Source organism: Elephantulus edwardii, unplaced genomic scaffold (genome assembly GCF_000299155.1).
Source record: "Elephantulus edwardii isolate Elephantulus edwardi_28Jun2011 unplaced genomic scaffold, EleEdw1.0 scaffold00350, whole genome shotgun sequence".
NCBI classification, from domain to species: domain Eukaryota; kingdom Metazoa; phylum Chordata; class Mammalia; order Macroscelidea; family Macroscelididae; genus Elephantulus; species Elephantulus edwardii.
This window is the reverse complement of record NW_006400100.1, coordinates 1531261-1537637: the sequence shown is the minus strand read 5'-3', so window position 1 is coordinate 1537637 and position 6377 is coordinate 1531261. Positions and strand designations below refer to the sequence as shown.

General features: G+C 43.7%; 1 pseudogene; it reads left to right on the top strand.

Annotated features, from left to right (window-relative positions):
• The first annotated feature begins 552 nt into the window (after positions 1–552).
• On the top strand, positions 553–5043 carry LOC102860220 (annotated as a pseudogene).
• The last annotated feature ends 1334 nt before the right edge of the window (positions 5044–6377 follow it).

The window sequence follows — 6377 nt, the reverse complement described above, 5'->3', positions numbered from 1 at the left end:
TGATGAAGAGAAATCCACTATGCAGTTAAGAAATGTAAGGGAGAGCACTGGCACCCCTTCAGGGCAGGGCACACCCCTCAAGTCTGCACCCAGGTAGTAGTGCAGAGTAACTGACACGGTAGCTCCAGAGTGGTGGCAAGATCTATCTCTGCAAGGAGGTATCCAAGACACTGGCTCTGCCCCTGCGGTTCCCATCAACCCCATGCCATTAAAGAGGATACACCTCTCTGCCAGATATCGTCTAACAAATTTCCTCATCTGGATGACATATATTATGCTTGTAGGTGTCATAGTTGGTGCTGGTGAATGTTATACTTACAAGCCAGTCAGAGCTGAACAAATGAAACATAAGGGACATGTGACAAATTTGAAAGGAAAAAAATCAAAGTGGACTTACATCTGTGTCCAAGTGAAGAAGGAAACCCATGAAAGCAGAGAAACCAAGGACAGAATTCTCTGAAGCAGCTGCAGCATAAGCAGAAAGCAAACTCAGAAGTCCCTGAAGGTTCTGCAGCAGATGCAGAGGTAGGAGGTGCTGACGATGTTCCTGACATGACAGATGTAGTCATAAACGAGGATTCAGCTTGTCCAGAAGGTATGGAAGCAGCTGTTACTGAAACGTGCCAAGAGGGCGCGGATGCACCCAGGGAGAAAACCACTGAAGTCAGTAAACTACTAAAACAACTGCAGAGGTGACAAAGGCAGCTCCGTATGACACTTTTGTCCATGTCTCTGAGATACAACAGAGAACGAAAGTGGTGATGGATATGAGAATAAGAAGGAAAAAACTCCACAGTTGAGTCAGAATTCTCTGTTGGGAAAATTTAATATGAAGAAGATGGTGTTGGTTCTGAGGGCTTTTCAGCTCAAAGACTAAGCTCATGCTGATAGAACACTTGAATAAAACGAGCTGCAGTGTGTGACTGGGGCTGTTATATTTTAGTAATCGTAGTTATGAGCAGGCCTTTTGTCCCTAGGAAACCTTAATGTGCTTTGAGGGTTTTTGGTATCTACTTATAGATTCTAGGATAGAGATTTGGGATTTTTACATATTTTAAGACTTACATTCTGAAAGATGAGAACATAAAGTTGCAGTAATTTCTTTATTATATGCCATGAACTATGTAACCTCTATTAACTTAAATTTTATTATATCTTTCATTTACTTCATTATATAAAGATCTGGATTGTTGAATTTTGATTGATCTGAATTCATTTAAATACAATGTTAGAAATCCTTTTTGAGAAAAGAAGTTTGAGGAAAAGAGAAAATTGGATACATAGACTTTGGTAGTTTGTTTGTAGATTGATCGCTAACAAAGTAGGGATAAAATTACTAGATATATGTAATAATATCCTTACACAGAAAGACTTCTTTGACTGAAAAAAAGAAACAAAATTTAAAAATTTAGAGACAAATGGCCTGTGAGACCAGTCATTGCTTATCTCTAAAAATTGTGATGGTGATGCTGCACTGGGTCTTGTAAAACTACTATGAAACACCCATGGGTCAGAGGTAATTCCTTAGTAATAGTAACCAGGCAAGAAGCTCAGTTTACACCTGACCTAGGGCTCATTGATGCCAGGGAGGCTGGGCTCATTGCTCTACTTGGTAGTGTGTGACCATGCGCCATTTTTGGTGACTGGGGGCAGTGGTCTCGGGCATGGACAGCTAGCACAGGAGTGGCTGTGGTTAGTGGGTGGATAAGTGGGCACTGACTAAAGGTGTCCTTTGTGGGCCCTGAGTGGGCAGGATTCAGTGGCCTTCCAGCCATGTAGTGCCTGCCAGCAGGAAAGATAATGCTAACTGTAAGTGAGAAGGTAGAGCCCTCAGGAGGTGGTGGGAGCCAGGAGTTCAGCTCCACAGTCCAGTCAGAAGCAGACTCCTATTTTTAAAATGTCTCTCCCGTGGAACTGGTACCCACCCTGGAAGAAAGGGACCAATTGCTAAATATTTTGAGAGAGACTCAGGAAACATGGGCCATCACCCAGGGCAAGCTACAGGAGGTGAGGCATGATCCAGACTCCTTGCAGAGACAATTCAACACGGGGCTTCTACAAGATGTTGTAGCACTTCACACCAGGCTGTTATTGGAGAATTTAGACTACCTGCCTCTAGGCATGAGCAATCTCTCAGGATGAAAGTGGTGAAGAGACAGGCTAGGTCACAAACAGGTGTCTCCATCAAAGTCCAAGTCCTTGAATCCCTCAAAAAAAAGCTGTTTGAGCACTGCAAAATCCTGGACAAGGAAGTGACAGAGAGATTGTGAGTAGCACTTGAAAGGTGTAGTTTGTTAAAAGAAGAGTTAGGTGCAACCCAGAAAGAGTTAGTGATGCTTAAATGAGAGAATGATCAGAGTAAAACCCTCGACAGAGGCTGCTGGACATGAACTACGAGCCAAGAAACGCGCCCAGCATGAACCGAAAGAGGTCTTCTGACAAGTTTCTGAACCATGAGGAGGACCTGGCCAAGGTGGTGGAACTGCAGAACATCATAGAAAAGTAGTCCCAAGAGCAGAGCCAGAGGGCTTGATTCCCTGTCCAGCCACATCACTGACCTGGAAATCACACCGTGAGACTTCATCCAGTCTGAAGAAGTGAATACAAAGCTGAAGAGGGATCTCTGTGAAGCCAGTCCAGAAAAGGAGGACATTGAAGAGAGAATCACTACCCTTGAAAAGCTGTACCTGGATGCACAGCGTGAAGTCACATCTGTGCACGGCATCTAGGACAAAATTGAAAATAAGATAAATGGGGAGCACACCCATCAAGTTACCGTCCTGACAAATGTCACACAAGCCTTTGAGAGTGTCTGACAGGAAAAAGGACAGAGACTCAATCCATCTGTTGTTGCTCAGTGGACAGGTCAGCACCTAAACCTCAGCTCTAATGCTTCCAGAGCAACTGGACACCATCAGCAAAGAGATCAGATTGATCCAAGAGAAGGAGAGCATGGAGCAGCGGGCCCAGGAGAATGAGAGCAGAGCTGGAAGCCGGAGTCTAGACAATCTTGGTCCATTTAGATTAATGAGCTCCAATCCCCCCTATCTGGCCTCCTTGTTGGCTAGCTCCTTCCCTTGAGGCAGAGTCCACTCCACTCTGAGGAGAAGTCCCAAAGCACCACCCATGAGGTGAACAAACTGGGCATCATGATTCAGCTGCTTATGTCCAGAGAAGAGATATAAGACAACACAATCAAATGAGAAATGTCTCTGCTCCCTCCCCTTGGTCCCTGTGACTGGATAGCCTGCACAGAAACACCTTGCAAATTGTTAGCCACAAAGACACCAAGGATATATGGACTTCAACAGGCTCCCAGGATGGGTGTGTGAGGAATGCAAGCAGCACAAACAGCCGCCAGGACTCCTGTCCACAAAACATCAAAGAATAAGGGGATCATTGGCTGCTTGCTTGGACAGAAGAAGAATTACCTGCCTGGGTAGACAGGCAGAGAAGGCATAGGACAACCTCTCAAGAAACAGAAAAGCACTTCTCCAGATGTCCTTGGACTTAGAAGATAGAGAAGACAGGCAGAGAAAAATCACAAAGTGCAAAAGAAACATGACTTGCTGGAGAAAGCTTAGAGACAGTGTCTGCTTTTTGCACAATGGGATGGGCCAAGTGTTCTGTGGATGGAGCTCTGAGTGGGGATGCCAGAGTGGTATGTGGCCACTTGCTGAGCAAATGTGAAAAGCTGGGCCATCATGTCAGCCTTGTCGGACACAGACTTCCAGTGTGTGATGGGCATCAACCCTGCACAGGCTGAAACTGCAGCTGGACATCCAGATCATGGTGCTGACTGTTCCATCTGTCCACCCATGTCCAGGATGATGCTCATGTATGGAGAAATGAATCACAAATGGCTTGGTATCGAGTGGCTCTCTAGCCTAGGCCTGCAGCAGTATCCAACCTACTTCAAGGACTTTCCAGTGGATGGCAGGATGATGGACCAATTGACTAAGATGGACCTGTCAGGGCAGCTCAAGATGGTGCAAAATTTCTACATAAAGAGTTGTTCACAAACTAAGAGATGTAAGCAATCCAAGTGCCCATTAACAAATTAATGAATAGAGAAGCTGTGGTATATTCACACAATGGAATACTACACAACACTGAAAAACATGGAACTCATAAAATATTATACAAATGGGTGACCCTGGAGAACATTATGCTGAGTGAAATATCTCAGTCACAAAAGGAGAAATACTGCATAATGCCACTGTTATAGAATAGGATTGACATGGGGGTTGGGAGGAAACTAAGAAAAGAGGGGATAAATAATGTACACTGCATTGAAACAGATGAGGAAAAGAACTGTCTAAAAGAATTATATGGTTAGGTATTATTTGCATGACAACAGTCCAGAGTAAAGAGGTGCTTAGCAAAGTAGACTTGAGGGCAGGAGGAGGGAGAACATTGTGCAAATGAAAGAATATTTTTAAAGAGAAAAGTGAACTGGGGGTAGGGAGGAAAATGTACAACAATGAATGAATGGAAATCCAGTTTTTTGTAAACTTTTGTTAAAATACCAATTTAAAAAAGATACAAGAAAAAAAAGAGTTCACACTGTGTTATCAAGTGCAGGCAAAAACTAAATTATGAGCAGAATGAGCTGAAAGGAAGGAGAAAGAAAGCCAGAACGAAGTCAAACACCTGCTTGTGTGGAACAATGATTGAGTGATCCACTGGATCCTGGCCTTAGCCTTAAGGAATATGCAAATAATCTCTTGAAGAGCAGCAAGCATGGTGCTTTTGTGGCCTTAGAGAAAACCTTTGACTTCAAGGCACTGGAGCTGTTGCTGCAGATCCAAAAGAACACAGCAGGCTTGTGCTGACTTAAAGAGGGAGTTCAACAACTTTTGTTTGTTTTTTTTCAATAATCTTTTGGTCATGAGTACACACAGGAGGTTAAAGGAGAATGAAAAAGCCTTCAAGGGAGTGCCTTCCTGGAGGAAGTTCAAACTGAAGATTGGGTTGCCAGAGACATGGTCTGACAACTTCCAGGTCATGGCTGCTACATCATCACTTCTCTGCAGTCAATGAAGATGCAGACAGGTGATGAGGTGCTTAGAACACAGAAGCTGGACTCAGATACTGTGAGGGCCTCCTCCTGATAATGCTTGCTCTGGTGTCCCCATGCTATTTCTACAGATGACTGTGTGACACCACAGCACAGCAAAGACCTGGCTCAGCATCCAGTGGTTTCTCTGATCTCTTAATACTTGTCATACGGACCTTAACATATTTAATTTTGCAAAATTCACACAAGTATCACAGAGAAAATATATTTTAGCATTTACTATTTCTTATATTTATGTAAACTTATGTTTCATTCTTTATATAGATAGTTCCTCCTCAACCCCATCCATAAAATGGACTGGGAGCACACCCAGCAAGGTACCATCCTGAAAAATGTCACTCTGACAGTGATCTGAACATGTCTGACAAGAAAGAGGACAAAGATCCTCTGTTCAACTGAGTTGATCTGTTATCACCCAGTGGGCAGGCCAATGCCACGATGTCATCCTCTTGAGCCATCTGCACGTGCATCCTAGCCTCATAAGCAGAGTCTGGGTCCAATTCCATGGCCCCCAGGACAAGTCAGATCATCCCAATAATGTGGTCCTAGGGCTGGGCCCACTGTGTATTCATCCAGTTAGCAGGTGCTGGCAGTCTTCCAGGATGTACAGCTACAATGTGCCCCTGTACACATAGCTACATGCATGCACATAGACATACACTCATGTGCACATGCTGCACAAACACATGTGCACACAACATTCATGCACATGCCCATAAACACAGCCAGAGAATGCACAAACACATTTATGCGTGTACAATCATGGACATGAACACAGAGAAACACATCATGTGTATATACACGCATGAACACTTGCATGCACACACTATGATATGCATATACATGGAAACAGGCTCTGTCACGGCAGGCACATATACATAGTAGCATGCATACATGGGGAATTACTTGTGTGCACACTCAAACACTTCTGCTCATGCACAGAAACCACTAAATACACATTCACATCACGTATAAGTACACAGAGGCACAGGTTCACAGACATACTCATATGTATACATATACACAAATGTGCAGAGAAACACACAGGTAGACAAGCAAACTCAAGTACACATACATAAACAAATATATATATATATATATATAACACATATTGTAGTTAGAGGAAGAATATAAACCAATTTGGTAATAGTAATTGTTGTTGTTATGTGCCGTCGAGTCGCCTGCGACTCATAGCGACCCTGTGTACAACAGCCCTAAACTCCGCTCTGTCCTGTGCCAATCGCACTGTCTCTGATACTCCCATCCCAATTATCCCAGTCACTGAATCAATCCACCT